The 13,964-nt window shown below is 60.0% G+C and overlaps 1 long non-coding RNA gene across 5 annotated transcripts in view; it reads left to right on the top strand.

The window, feature by feature from the left end:
* LOC307111462 overlaps positions 1–13,964 on the top strand; it is a 58,327-nt gene that overhangs the window by 23,511 nt on the left and 20,852 nt on the right. For all 5 annotated transcript variants that reach the window (XR_013814572.1, XR_013814573.1, XR_013814574.1 and 2 more), the window contains exon 3: positions 3,593–3,761. This is a non-coding gene — a long non-coding RNA (uncharacterized lncRNA). The remainder of the gene's footprint in view (positions 1–3,592; positions 3,762–13,964) is intronic.

Below are 13,964 nucleotides of genomic sequence, written 5' to 3'. Positions count from 1 at the left end.
CCGTGGCGTTTCCCTCGGGCGCTCTCCTGCTGGGGGTCCGCAGCTGGTGGCTGTGATTTTCTGGGCGCGGTAATTGACGAGGCCGTGAGGTGCGGACAGCCCGTGGGTCCCTCCTTCCTCACCCGCCAGCGGTGCCTCCGCTATGCTTGAGCCCCGGAGACACAGTGTCTGGGGAGGTAGGACAGTGGCCCGCCCTGTCCCTGTACCCACCGCCTGCCCGCTCACCGTTTTCTCGACCCGGGAGGAAGCTGAGGCTCTGAGGCCACGCGCAGCCTGAATTCTGGGTCACAAAGCAGAGGGTTGGGAGGGCTCCACTGGGCACAGGCCGGAAGCTCACTATTTTCCACCGGTCACTTCTGCAGTGCAAGAGGTGGAAGGGCAGCCATCGCTGGAACGGGCCTTGGGCCGCTGCCTTGACCCTCCCCCTGACCCCGTAGTCCCCGGCGATCACTGAGGGGCATGTTGCTCTCTTGGCCTCAGTGTGGACGGAGTGGGCACAGGTCCCAGCAGGCAGTGGGCCTGCCTCTCTCCTTACCTCCGGCCGCTCGGGCGGCCATCCCTGCTGGCTCTCAGCCTGGGCCTCTCCGCAGCCTTGCCGTGTGGGCCCGGCCTCCCCCATCCATGACCAGCCCCTGTGGAGGCCACCGGAGCCCTCCTCGGTCTCACCCTGAACGCTGAGCTCCCGCCCTTTGCTGATGTTCTTCATAGGCCCTTGAATAGGTACCAGCATTTCATTCATCGACGGATTATTTTTTTCTTTAAAGTTTCTTTTTAAAAACAATTTAACAGTTTCATGGCATATAATTGATATGCAATAAAGTGAACCTATTTAAAGTGTACACTTTAACAATGAACTGATAGTTAACTGAGCACCTGTTATGTATCAGGTACTTGCCTGACAACCTGTGGAGGCAGATCAGTTTTTTTTAAAAAATATATTTTTGTTGATTTCAGAGAGAGAGAGAGAGAGAGAGAGAGAGAGAGAGAGAGAGAGAGAAACATCAGTGATGAGAGAGAATCACTGATCGGCTGCCTCCTGCACACCCCCTACTGGGGATCAGAGCCTGCAGTCCTTGCATGTGCCCTTGACTGGAATCGAACCTGGGACCCTTTGGTCCGAAGGCCGATGCTCTATCCACTGAGCCAAACCAGCTAGGGCAGGGCAGAGCAGTTTTGATGTCAGAAAACCTGGGTCAGAATCCCAGCTGGAATCCCAGTAGCCAGCAGGTGACCTTGGGCCGCTTCTGTGCCTATGGAGGCTCTGAGTCTTACCTGTGAAGCCCCTAGGGCCGTGGTCGGCAAACTCATTAGTCAACAGAGCCAAATATCAACAGTACAACGACTGAAATTTCTTTTGAGAGCCAAATTTTTTAAACTTAAACTTCTTCTAACACCGCTTCTTCAAAATAGACTCGCCCAGGCCGTGGTATTTTGTGGAAGAGCCACACTCAAGGGGCCAAAGAGCCGCATGTGGCTCGCGAGCCGCAGTTAGCCGACCACGGCCCTAGGGGGTGGATGGGGTGGTATTCTCCAGTTTCTGTCCTCCCCTGTAACGGAATTACAGGTGCATCCCTGCTCTTCGCCGTGGGACTTTGCAGTGCCTCCCCCTGGAGTAGGGAGAGGGCGTTCCCAGCCCCCTGAAGTGTGGGCGTGGCCAGTGGCCCCGCTTTGGCCAATCTGATAGGCACGGATTTGGTCAAAGCCTTGGCTTGCCATGTGGTTGGGCTTTTGACTCGGCGGCTTGAGCCCCTGCCACGTGCTACAGAACAAACACGTCCCAGGGCGCCGTGGCTCCAGCAGGAGACACTTGTGGAGCTCGCCTGGATCGTTACCGTGGCTTGAAGCTAAATTGAGGTGACCCCCAGAATGCAGTAGAAGCACCCCAGTTGACCGACAAGAGAGGAAGAGGAATGTGGCGATTCACTTGATTGGCGAGGTTGTTTGTTAGCAAGCAGTACTGTAGCAAAAGCAGGCCAGTCCACACACATCCTAACAGTACCCATGACACAGGATTGTTGTGCCAATTAAATGAGATAATATATTTAAAGAATATATTCTGTGTATGAAAATACTCACGTCAGAGTCTGGCATGTAGTAACTCCATGAACGAGTAGATATTACTATTAACCGGAGCTTTTCTCGTGTGGAAATAAGCGTGTTTCTTGATGTGTCACATGTGATCTTGGAGAGGATGAAGGGGTGACTTCTGCTGTCTCGGGACCTCGGTCAGAGGTGGATCTGGGACCACGGAGCTGGGACCACGGAGCTGGGACCACGGAGCTCCGCGTCCTCGGGGCTCCGGCCTCCCCGCATCGCATGGAGCCTGAGCGTGGAGGCCCGGCCCGGCTCCCGCGCACGCTCCCGCCTCTCTCACGCCGCACTGCTATTTAAAGTGGCGGCGGTTCGGCTGGCTCTTTTTTTAAAAACCATTCCCGTAGCCGAGCCGAGTTCCACAGGGCCAGCTGTCACCACTAAAAATGTCTGTCGTGCGACAGCCACCGGGAGGAGGCGGGAGGAGGCAGGAGCCCCGGATGGGACCACGGAGTGGCTGGATTTTAAAAAAAAAACCCCACACACAACGAAAAACAAAATCCAACCCCGCAGGGAAGAAACAAAGGGTGGGAGGGGTCGCGTTTCCCGCTTCCTCCTCCCTCCTCTCGGGCTCCTCGCGGGCAGCTGAGGACTGACGGCAGCAGGCGCCCTTCCCCGGGTGCAGTCCCTGCTGCCCTCCAGCCCCAGCCCCTCCCTGCGCCCCTGCAGGGCTCCCCGCACCCCCTCCTCCTCCCACTCGCCGGAGGGAGGACGTCACAGGCCGTCACCCCAGTGAGGGGCTGACACAGGGCTTCCTGGGAGAGAAGGAGAACGTTGGATGAGCGTCCCCCCCCCCCCGCCCCCCCCGTCAAACCTGTGAGACACTTTTTAAGGGATTAAATGTTCACAATAAACTTGAATAGGAGCCTCTGTTCTCCCCACTTTACAGATAGGGAAACTGAGGCTCCCGGGAGGCGCACCAGTTCTCTGTGGGGACGGGCACGGACAGGCTGGGCGGACTCCTGGCTTGGGACACTCCTGCAGTGCTGCCGTGAGCAGGCGGTTCTCTGGCCTCAGTCTTCCCAGCTGTGCAATGGGGCAGCAGCACGCCTGCCTCCCCAAGGTACTGTGAGGATGGACTATGTCAAGGTGCTTGGGGCCTGGACCGTGCTGGGAGGGCGGAGCTGGGCCAGGGTCCAGGGCGGTCCCTCCAGAGGCTGAGTTCTTTCCACCCTGTGTTTGTGGCCTCTCAGGCTGCCGGGGGAGCGGGGGAGGCTGGGGGAGCTCGGGGGGTGGGTGGGTGGATTGAGAGGCTGCTCCTCCCTGCTCTCCCGCCTCCCAGTACCTCGATGTGGCCCCGTTGGACCCTGGGGGGCTGTGGGCTTTCTGAGCACGCGTCTGAACGTGCAGCTCCTCTGACGGGGGCTCCTGGCCCTCAAACTGTCTGGGTAGCTTGAGCAGAGACCCCCATGGGAGAGGCTTTCCTTTTCAGAAAAGTCGTTGGAGAAACACGCCCAAGAAGACGTCTGTGTCTCTGGAATTGTTTCCTCTTCTTTCTCAGGGATCCCCGGCCGCGCTGCCTCCTCCTGCTCACGGACAGCGGTCCGGTAAGTCATTCACACTCTAGTCATAACGAGCGTCGCCGCCCTGTGCTGCATATCTACTCTTCACCGGGAGCGCTTCTGCCTGTTCTCATCTTAAAAAGCTTTGTGTGTGTCTCTGGAAGGAAGGTATGTGTTCATCTGTTTATTTATATGGTTTTTTTTCAGAGAAAGTGGAAGGGAAGGGGGAAGGGAGGGGGTGAGAGAGAAACATGTCTCATTTATTGGTTGCCTCCCACAGGCACTCAGAGGGGGCGGGGAAGCGGGCAGGGGGGGTGGGGGGGGCAGGGATCAGACCTGCCGCCCAGGTACGTGCCTTGACTGGGAAGCGACCCCCCGACCCTCTGGCGTGCAGGCGGATGCTCTAACCCCTGACGCATGCGGCCAGGGCTGTGTCCGCCTGTTAAAATGTGTGTGGACATCGTGGCTCCACTCGTTCGACACACCGTCCCCAGCACCTGTGGAGCGAGCTGGCCGCAGCCCCCAGGCCTGGCGTGTGGGGAGGTGCGCACAGCCGGCGGGGGAACGGCTCTGGTGATGTTCACTCTTCTCCAGGGATCTCTGGCGTGGCGCCGGGCGGGACAGGGCCCTGAGCTCACAAGGTGACCTTTCGGTGGGAGGGACACGATAATCAGTCAAACCCACGCGGAAATGATGGCGGTCAGTGATGAGCTGCGGACTAACAGAGCGGGGAGGGGCGAGGAGGGACGGGAGGGGCCGGGTCGACGAGGTCCCGGGCAGGGCCCCGGCAGGTGGAGATGTGAAAGACGCACCGTCCACGCAGGTCCGCGTTGTGTGTGGCTGCACGGAGCCTTCAGGTGGTTCAAGCTCAGACGGAGGACACGCTACAGGGGAGGCCCTCCCACCTCCCGGCTCCCGGCTCCCGGCTCCGGCTCCCGGCTCCGGCGCGGTAATCACTGCCGTCGGCTTTTAAAGCATCGCTGAGTCTCTTAGGCAGCCACAAGCAAACATAAATACTCCCCTCAAATGAGAACGGCCGCACACAACGGGCGCCCACATCGGGGCTGAGACCTGAACGGGAGGCGCCAAACCAGGGCAGCGAGCCTGGCGGGGTGGGCAGAGCTGAGGCCGGGCGGCCAGGGAGCCAGGAGGAGAGGGGCTCGGCCAGGCCATCGGGGCTGGGCTGGGCTCCTCCGGATTAGGCTCCATCCTGGGGGCGGGGCGGGGGGGGGGGGCTCTGCCCTGCCCTTCGGGATGGGTGCAGGTGTTAGAACCGGGTTCACGACTTCTGGGCGAGGCTCCGCCCTTCGCGACAGGCTGGGCTCTTTGGGGTCGGCTCTTCCCTGTGGGAATGGCTGCCTGTTCGGGACAGTGTCTCGACCTTAGGACGAGGCTCCATCTCCGGGTGAGGCTCTGCCCTTGGGGAACGGGCATTGCTGTTGGCGACTAGGTTCGGCTCTTGGGGGTGGGCAGAGGCTGTTCCAGGAAGCCACTGCTCCTTGTCAGTCGGGGTGTGACCCAAAGGGTCCCCTGGCTGTGTGGGGGCGCGGGCAGGTGCAGGGGGACCGTGCCCGAGGCGGGAGCTCACTGAGTGTTGTGGGTGCCAGCACGCGCATTGCCCGTGAGCACCCCGGCAGCTGCCCTGTGCCTCCGTGCAGAGCAGGGGCCGGGCGGGCGCTCAGGGACTTGTTAGGAAGCCGGAGGCCAGGGGCCGGGGCTGGCGGGGGAGACCGGGCAGACCAGAGGCCTGAGCCCCGCGGAGGCTGCCGGGCCGGGAGGGAGCTGACGCAGGCCTGGGGCCGCCTGGCTGGTTCAGTGCCCGGACGGGGCCCCTCAGCTGCTGGGCCCAGGGCTCCTGGGTGGCCCCGGCCTGTCCCTAGTCCAGAGGCACCAGCCCGTCCTCCTCTCCCCAGAATCCTCCCCCTGGGGCGGGCGGGCAGGACCAGCAGGCAGCTTGGGGGAGAGAGAGGGTGGCCGGCCGGGAGCTGCTTGACGGCAGACTCAACCCCTCTCCTCCGGGTGCTCCCCTAAATCCCCGCGGAAATGAGGCAGAATCAAAATCAGACCCTCTTCATCAGGAGAAATTACTCATTTCAAATATTTGCAGCCGCTTGAACCGAAATTGAGCGAGAAGAGGACTGAGATGAACAATCTGGGGCCTTTTCAGAGACAGTCTGACTCAGCAGTTTTCCTGATTTCAGAGCCCCGCCTCCTGCCCAAGCCCCCTCCCAGCAGGAGCCCCCTCCCCTCTTCTCTCTCAGGCTCCCTCTTGTCACCCCCAATCCTGGCCCATTCCCCCTCCTTTCGTCTCTTCTCCTTGATTTCTTTTGCTAAATCTGCAAATATTTGCCGGGCGCCTCCTCCTGCCTGGCTCCGAGCTTGGCCTGGGCACCCGGCAGTGCCAGGATGGTCCAGGCCCTGCCCACGGGGAGGCCGGGGTTCCTCGGCTCAGGACCTGCCCTGTCCACAGGCTGAGAGTTCATCCCGTTATTTGCCCTGTGTGGCATTTCTTAGTATTTAAAAAATTTGCCTTTCCACGCTTAAAAAAAAAAAAAAAAAAAAAGGACCCTTATATAACCACCTCTCCGGAGGCCCTTTGGAGGCTGGGAGGAAAGCCGGAGAGTTCCGCCTGCTCCCCTGACCCCTCCGTCCTCCGTCCTCCGTCCTCTGTCCTCCACATCGCTGTGGCCTTGGATGGGCTCAGCCCTGCAGGAAGTGACAGGCGCTGGGGTGTCCTGGGGGAGGGGTGCGATGAGAAGGCCCCCCGAGAGGCCATGTGCCCCTCCCCAGACCTCGAGCACATCATTCCCCAAATAACGGCCTGAAACTGTGACCTGCCCCAGGCGAGGGAGGAGGGGAGCCCAGGGCGCCCAGGTCAGGGGCCTGGCCTGTGTGGTTGGTGGGGAGGGAAGGGCTACTCGGAGGAGTCTTGAATGATTGGATGTGAGCCCTGAGCGCGTAGCACCCCGTAAATGCCTGTTGTTGCTGCCCTAACCCCTTCCTGGGGCCTCATGCCCGCAGTGCCCCCCAGTCACCCCCCAGCTGGTCTGTTGTCCGCCCGAAGACAGAGGCCTGTGGCTGGTCCCGGGTCCGGGAAATCGGTGTCTCTCCCGCTTCCGCCCTTTGCCAAGAGGTGAAGGCGGGGCAGCTCTGCCCAGCGGTGCTCCTGGGACCGCTCTGAAGTCCAGGGTTCGACTGCGGGTTCAATGGAAATGCCATGTGAATTTTTGGGCCCTTTGGGTCTAAAACCAGGGGTTTCCCACCCATGAAGAGAAGGAAGTGGGAGGAGGCAGGGCCTTAAAACAAGAGATGATGGAGGTGCGGTTCAGGAGGGCCCGTCAGTAGCCACCGTGGGAGGGTCCCCAGCCCCCAGCGAGGCGCCTGGCAAGGAGCTGGGCGTGGCCCCCGGGGAGCGAGTGGAGGGACTGCCCCGTTGTCAGCCGGCTCCCCCGCGCTCTCCCGCTGAGACTGCTCCGAGGCAGGAGCCACACGGCGGGCTCTGCGTCCCGTGGGCAGCCCCTGCCTGAGGCACTGGGGAGCCATGGATCGATCTCAGGGGGGACACGGCATAAGGACACCTGGGATTAGGGTCGCCCCATAGAATGCGGTACACCCAGTTCAATGTCAGCTTCAGACAAACAGCGAACAGCTTTTTTAGTATAAATATGTCCCCAATATTATGTGAGACCCGCTTGCACTAACATTGTATTTGCTGTTTATCAGAAATTCAGATGTAACGGGGCAGCCTATATTTTTACTTGCTAAATCCAGCCATGGCCACTGGGCTGGGAAGCCAGTGACATGTGCCCCCCTGGGCTGACGTGCTGCCTTCCCTGTCGTCTTCTCAGAAGGCCCCTATTCCAGACGGGGAGCTCCAAGTGGGGGAGCCCTCCCGGCCCAGCTTCCGAGTGACCGTGGAGCAGGGCCGTGGCCCTGCGGTTAGTGAGAGAGGGAGGCCTGTCGTGGGAGCCCCTGAGGTCCGGCTGTCTGTTCCTGCAGCAGAGCCTCGCCTCGCCTGACTACGCACTCTCCCACCTCCACGGCCCCACCCCTGCGTGAGAGAGGGTAGGTGCCCATGGCTCCACGTGCCGCCCCGCGGGGAGGTTTGGGGTGGGTGGCGGGCCTCTCTGCCTACAGGCCTGTCTGCCTTCGGGCGGACAACAGACCAGCTGGGGGGTTACTGGGGGGCACTGCGGGCATGAGGCCCCAGGAAGGGGTTAGGGCAGCAACAACAGGCATTTACGTGCTACGTGCTCAGGGCTCACATCCAATCATTCACCCAGACTGTGCGAGGCAGAGCTGCCTGCTGTACGGATGCTCCGGCCTCTTGTCCCGCGCCGGGACACGGGCAGGGCTTCCGCGCAAGGCTGGCACGGGGCAGCCTCCCTCCTCTGTCGGCCTTTCTGGACCTGGCAGAGCCACAGACTGGGGCCCAGCCGGGGTGCCTGCTGTGTGCACCCGCTGGAGCCAGGCACTGCCCCAGGCCCAGCTGCTGCTGGCAGGGCGGAAGGATGTCGGTGCCACACTAGCCCAGGTGCTTCGGAAAGTTCCAGAAGCCAGGCATCACCCCTAGGCCAGTGAGGGCCTGGCTGGCGGGAGCTGAGTCTGCTGGGAGCTCACGGCTCTGGCCTCTCCGGCCTCCGCCCTGCCCATCCCCCCGGCTTCTCGCACTGGATGCCCTCTCCAGCTCGGGGCCTGTCCTGCCGTGTCCGCCTGGCACGCACGCACGCCTCCTCCGCCACACCCCTCATGCAGGGGTGCAAGGGACACCCTCCTTCTTCTCCCCCTCGCTCTGCCACTTCCACAGGACCCCTGCCCTCGCCTTACACCCCTCGGTGGACTTGTCCGTCTGCCCGGGAGACCGCCCATTCCTGGGGCTCCGGCCCGGCGGGGGGTGGCTGTGCTCCCAGCCGTGCTGTGCGCGGAGCGGGTGAGCGGATGCCCGCCTGCCCGGTTAACGGAGCGCCTGCTACCTGCCGGGCTCCCCTCGGCCAGTCGGGCGTGGTCATCACAGGCTTGGGAGGCTGTTTCCTCCGGTCCCTGTCTGAGCCCGAGGAGGACCCGGTGCCGATGGTCAGAGGGCAGGGCTCCAGGAGGCTGCGAGGGGGCGGGCGGGTGAGGCGGGAGGAACCTGAGCAGGGAGGGCTACGGGGCTGCTCACCACGCGGGCAGCTGGCGCCCAGCCTTCCTCTCCGGGGCCCTCCTCTCGAGCACCTGCCCGCACTGGCAGAGGGTGGCCTGGGGTGAGGAGTCCCCCGCACTCCCAGTGTGCACGCCTTCGGGGGGCTCCCATCGGCGGTGGTCACAGACAGTGGCTGAAGGACGACGGGGGGCGGGGAGGGGGCGCGCAGGGGCGCCTGTGTCTGTCTCCGCCTGGAGGTCCCGGAGCAGAGATGAGGCCCAGGGATGTGCCGTGGGCCCAAGAGGCACCTGATTCAATTCCCACTTGACAGACAGACAAACTGAGGCCTGGAGGGGTGCTGTCACCTGCCTGCTCCCCGTCTCTTAGGGTGCAAGCACTCTGGACGGTACATTCACTCTCCGTCCTCCCAGACCGCATCCCGCTGGCCCGCTCTGGGCCTCTGTGGCACGTGGGACGTACGCGGTGAATGAGAAGCACTAGCGCTGTCCCCGGGGCTTCGGGTCCTGTGTGTGTGTGTGTGTGTGGGGGGGGGGGGGGCGCGGGGCTTGTTGGCGCTCACGGGCCTCAGAGCCCGTGTAGCCCCTGCTTGGGGGCTGGGAAGCCCGTGTGCAATCCTGGCTCAGCCTCTCTGATGCTCCTGTCAAATGGGCACATCGCGGTCTCCCCGCACAGGGCTGTCTGGGGGAGGGTCCCATGCCCGCGGGAGGCTGGGCGGTCTGGGGCTGGGAGCAGGCCTCTGGCCTACCTCTCAGCCTGGGTGGTCCCCTGCCCAGGTAGTGAAATTTTAAGCAGGCACATGCCTGCTGCCCAGTTTTCATTAATTGGACTAAAAGGGTTTCTATTTTCTCCCCAAATGCTGATTGATCCAGCTGAGGTAAACAGCACCGCCAAAATGGGGGGGGGGGGGGGGAGGGCTGCTGAGGGAGACGTGATAACTAATGTTACTTGACATTTACTCAGGGAGGGAGGAAGGGAGGGGAGGAGGGAGGTGAGTCACACGCAGAGACTCAGCCCACGTTCTGTGGAAATGAGCAGCCGCGAGGCAGGCAGGAGCAGGAGGCCCCGAGAGCTTCAGCGCCCACCATCTCGCAGGCTTTGGGGACCCCTGGGGGTTCTCCCCTCGGGGAGGAGCGGCTTTCTGTGTCCTTAAATGGCTGTGCATTTAGCTCTGGAGGTGGGACCCCTGAGGACGCTGGCGAGGCTGAGCGGATGGCGTCCTGTTTGTGCTGGGAGAGATGTATACGCAATCGCAATCGCAACCTCGGTGGAAGCCCTCTGCCGGGTGGAGGGTGGAGGTGGGGGGTACAGGGGTGGGGGGCAGGGAGTCAGGCAGCAGGGGCTGGGGCTTGGTCTCTCCCCCTACCAGTCTTTGCCTCTGACCGCCTCAGGTTCCCAACTTGGTGCTGCGCCCGCGGGAGTTTGCAGGAGGCATGGTTACGGTTTGGGAATCACAGGTGAGGGGAGCGGGCAACGTGCTGGCCTCATGGGACCGCCAGCCACGGTCACCGACTCGAGGGCCGGCCTTCCTGTATTCGTTCAGCACGTGCTGAGTGAACCCGGGACGTGAGCCACGCTCGGCTGGATCCCGGGGCCCGGAGGGCGCAGCCTGCCCCTCGGCCTCCCTGCCCTCGCCTCGGCCTCCCGTCTCCCTCGTTGCATTTATTTATTTATTTATTTATTTATTTATTTATTTATTTATTTAAATAAATCTTTATTGTTCAGATTATTACAGGTGTTCCTCTTTTTTTCCCCCCATAGCTCCCCTCCACCTGATTTCCGCCCCCCACCCCATGCCCTTACCCCCCCCTCACTGTCCTCATCCATAGGTGTACGATTTTTGTCCAGTCTTTTCCCGCACCCCCACACCCCCTTCCCCCTGAGAATTGTCAGTCCACTCCCTTTCTATTCCCCTGATTCTATTATATTCATCAGTCTATTCTGTTCATCAGATTTTTTATTCACTTGATTTTTAGATTCACTTGTTGGTAGGTATGTATTTGTTGTCATTTTGTTGTTCATAATTATCTCTACCTTTTTCTTCTTCTTCCTCTTCTTAAAGAATACCCTTCAGCATTTCATGTAATCCTGGTTTGGTGGTGATGAACTCCTTTAGCTTTTTCTTGCCTCGATGCATTAGAGCCGTGGGTGTGGGGCTCGGCGGGCCTGCGTCCTGTCGCTCTCCCCCTTCCTGCCGCCACCTCTTCATCTGGGAATCGTGCTGTCTTCTGCCAGGAGGGTCCTCTTCTGTGGGCACCAATGGCTTTGGTTTTCTTGACTGACGTTCAAAACGAGGCCCACCCCCTCCCTAACCTGCTGTTCTTCTTCGGTCTCATCTGAGTGGGGCCCCTCTGGCCAAGCAGCCCCTTGAGCCAGACTTGACCTTCACCCCTGCCTCCACCCTCCCCTCATCCTAAGCAGCCAACCACCAACCACCAAGTCTGGTTCTGCCTCCTCGGCATCCCTCACGCTGGCCCACCCTCCTCCTTCCCCAGGGCCGCTGACGGGTCCGGGCCACCGGCCTCTCAGCTTCTGGCTGTTTCCTGGCGTCTGGTGTGGCCCCTGCACCTCATTCTCCGCTGGGCAGCGCCCGCGGCACTCCAGGTGGGCAGCGCCTCCCACAGCTCCCGGCTCCCACGGTTGCTGCAGAGCAGTCAGCTGTCCTTCTCACGAGGGCTCCCTCGGAAGCAGGTCTGGCTCTCCCTTTAAGCTGCTGTTAGGGATATCCTCCCCGCACCGTTGGTTTTCTGCAGCTTCACTGCGGTGGACTGAGGTGTGGGTTCTTTTTAGTTATCTTCCTGGGGACCCTTTCGGTGTCTTGAATCTACGGCCTTTCGTCAGTTCTGGAACATGATCGGCTTCCATCTCTTCAACATTGCCTCTGCCCATTTCTCTTTCTCCTGGGACTTCAATGAAACTCTTTTCTATCCTCTCTGTCTCGTAACCTCTCCCCCTTCCCCATCTTTGTTGTCTCTCTGCAATGCATTCTGGATATTTTCTTTTGACCTAATTCTTTCTTTGGCTGCATTTAATCCATTGTTAAACCCATCCATGGCGTATTTTTTGTGCTTTATTATTTTGAAATATAACACACATGCATGAAATGCATAAATTATAAGCACACAGCTTGGTGGAAGAGTGAAAAAATGTGGAGTTTAACGAATGATTAAAAACCAAAACATGTATGGGGCCATCACCGACAGGTCAAGAAATAAAGTCTCTGAATTTTAAATTTCACTCATTGTGATGCTCATTACCAGAACTTCTGTTTGGTTCTTTTGTCAATTTGCTTTGTTACCGTTTACAGTTTGACCAGGGGCCCAGTGCATGAATTCGTGCACCTTGAAAGGAACTGTGGACCGCAAGGTGCGGTGGGCACAGGGGTGGGTCTCGGCCCATCCTCTGCGCCCCTGCCTGACCCCTCCCACTGTGGCCCCCAGTCCCCTGTCTGCCGGCAACCTTGCTCCCATGCGCTGACGGCACCGGCCCCGCTCGCACCCGCTGATGGTGTGGAACGATTGGGGCTGGTGCCAGCAGTGGGTTCGAGTAGCGGCTGCTGCCCCGATCGCCCCTCAGGAGCAGGGGGAGGTGGAGAAGCCCTGAGGGGTGATTGGGGTCAGCAGCCGCCACTTGCACCCGCTGATGGTGCCGAGCGATTGGGGCCGGTGCTGGGCACTGGCAGTGGGTGTGAACGGGGCTGGCACCAGCGTGAGCACCTGGTGGGACTGTGGCGCACGGGAGCAAAGAATTTTCAGTAACCATCAGAGGCTCGCCCCAATGGCAGTGACCGGCACCCTGCCTTGGTCTGGCGCCCCTGCTCACCTGCTCCACCATCCCACTGCGACCGATGCCCACCATGTTCCGCGCGCGACCCCTGATGGTCAGTGCACGTCATAGTGACCGGATGTTCGGTTGTTTGGTTGTTCCGCCATTCGGTCTATTTGCATATTAGGGTTTTATATATATAGATATTCTCTGGTGATGTTTCATACGTGTCTTTTTTTTTTTTTTTTAAACACAGTAAGCATAGTTGTTTTAGGCTAATTCCAATGTCTGAAATATACTTTACAGGTATATTTCTGGTGCGTGTGTGTGTTTTCTCGTGGTGTCTTATTTCCTGTGGCCTGGTTTTCTTCATGCATTGGTCATAGTATTTGAAAAAGTAAGTGCGGGAGTAATTTAAGGCATGGACGAAGCCACTTCCTCCACAGAGGAATTCGGTTTGCGTCAACCACACACCTGTCTCGATCCACCCTCCCAGGCTGGAGCTTCCCGGGAGACCTGAGTCACTCAGTCCCCACTGTTTTCTCAGAAGGGCCGGTCCACTTCTGGTCACCCTCTCCCCCAGGAGGGAGCCCCTGGGGTCCCAGCTGATTGTGGGAGGCTCTCCTGTTAGACTGGGCCTTCGCTTCCGCCCCCGTCTCCTTCACAGCTGACAAGGGCGGCTCCGCTGAGCTTGTGCGAAGAGGCCTCCTGAGGCGAAGAGGCCTCCATGGGCCTGCCCTCCTCCGAGTCCCTCTTTCCCCTTCAGGTCTGGTTTGGAAATGTCTGACTCTCCTGTAAACTTTTAATGCTTTTGCAAGTGTATCTCTATATGAGACCTAGACATTTCATTGTCAGGCTGTCTTCAGCTGGAGGCCTGGTCAGAATAACCCAGCCCGCCCTCATGAAACGTTTGAGTTCTCTTTGTAAACAGGACACCCCATCTCTCCTCCGTTTGGAAGTCTGGACAGGCTTCCGCTGCCTTCCAATAAAGACCCCACCCCCACTTTTTTTAATCCTCGCTGAGGATATTTTTCCACTGATTTTTAGAGAGAGTGGAATAGAGAGGGGAAGACAGAGAGAAACATCGATGTGAGAGTAACCTATCTGTTGGTTGCCTCCCGCACGCATCTCGATCAGGGCCTGGAGCCTGCAACGGAGGTACATGCTCTTGACCAGAATTGAACCTGGGACCCTTCGGTCCGCAGGCAGATGCTCTATCCACTGAGCCAAACGGGCTGGGGCCAGATCCCACTCTGGACTGTGTCTCTCAAGGTCCTGGCAAATCTGGCTCCAGCCACCCACCCTCTTCTGCAAAGGCATCCCCTCCCCCCACGCCCTCCCCTCCAGCCACACTGAGCTGTTCCTGTCCCCGAAGGTCACGCGCCTGGTGTGGGCGGTGCTGTTTGGCCCCTCCAGGCCGAGATACTCTCCCTGCCTCTTGGCCCGGAGAGGTCCTGCTTGCCCTC

Source organism: Cnephaeus nilssonii (assembly GCF_951640355.1).
Source record: "Cnephaeus nilssonii genome assembly, chromosome: 14".
NCBI lineage: Eukaryota > Metazoa > Chordata > Mammalia > Chiroptera > Vespertilionidae > Cnephaeus > Cnephaeus nilssonii.
This window is presented reverse-complemented; position numbering and strand designations above follow the sequence as displayed.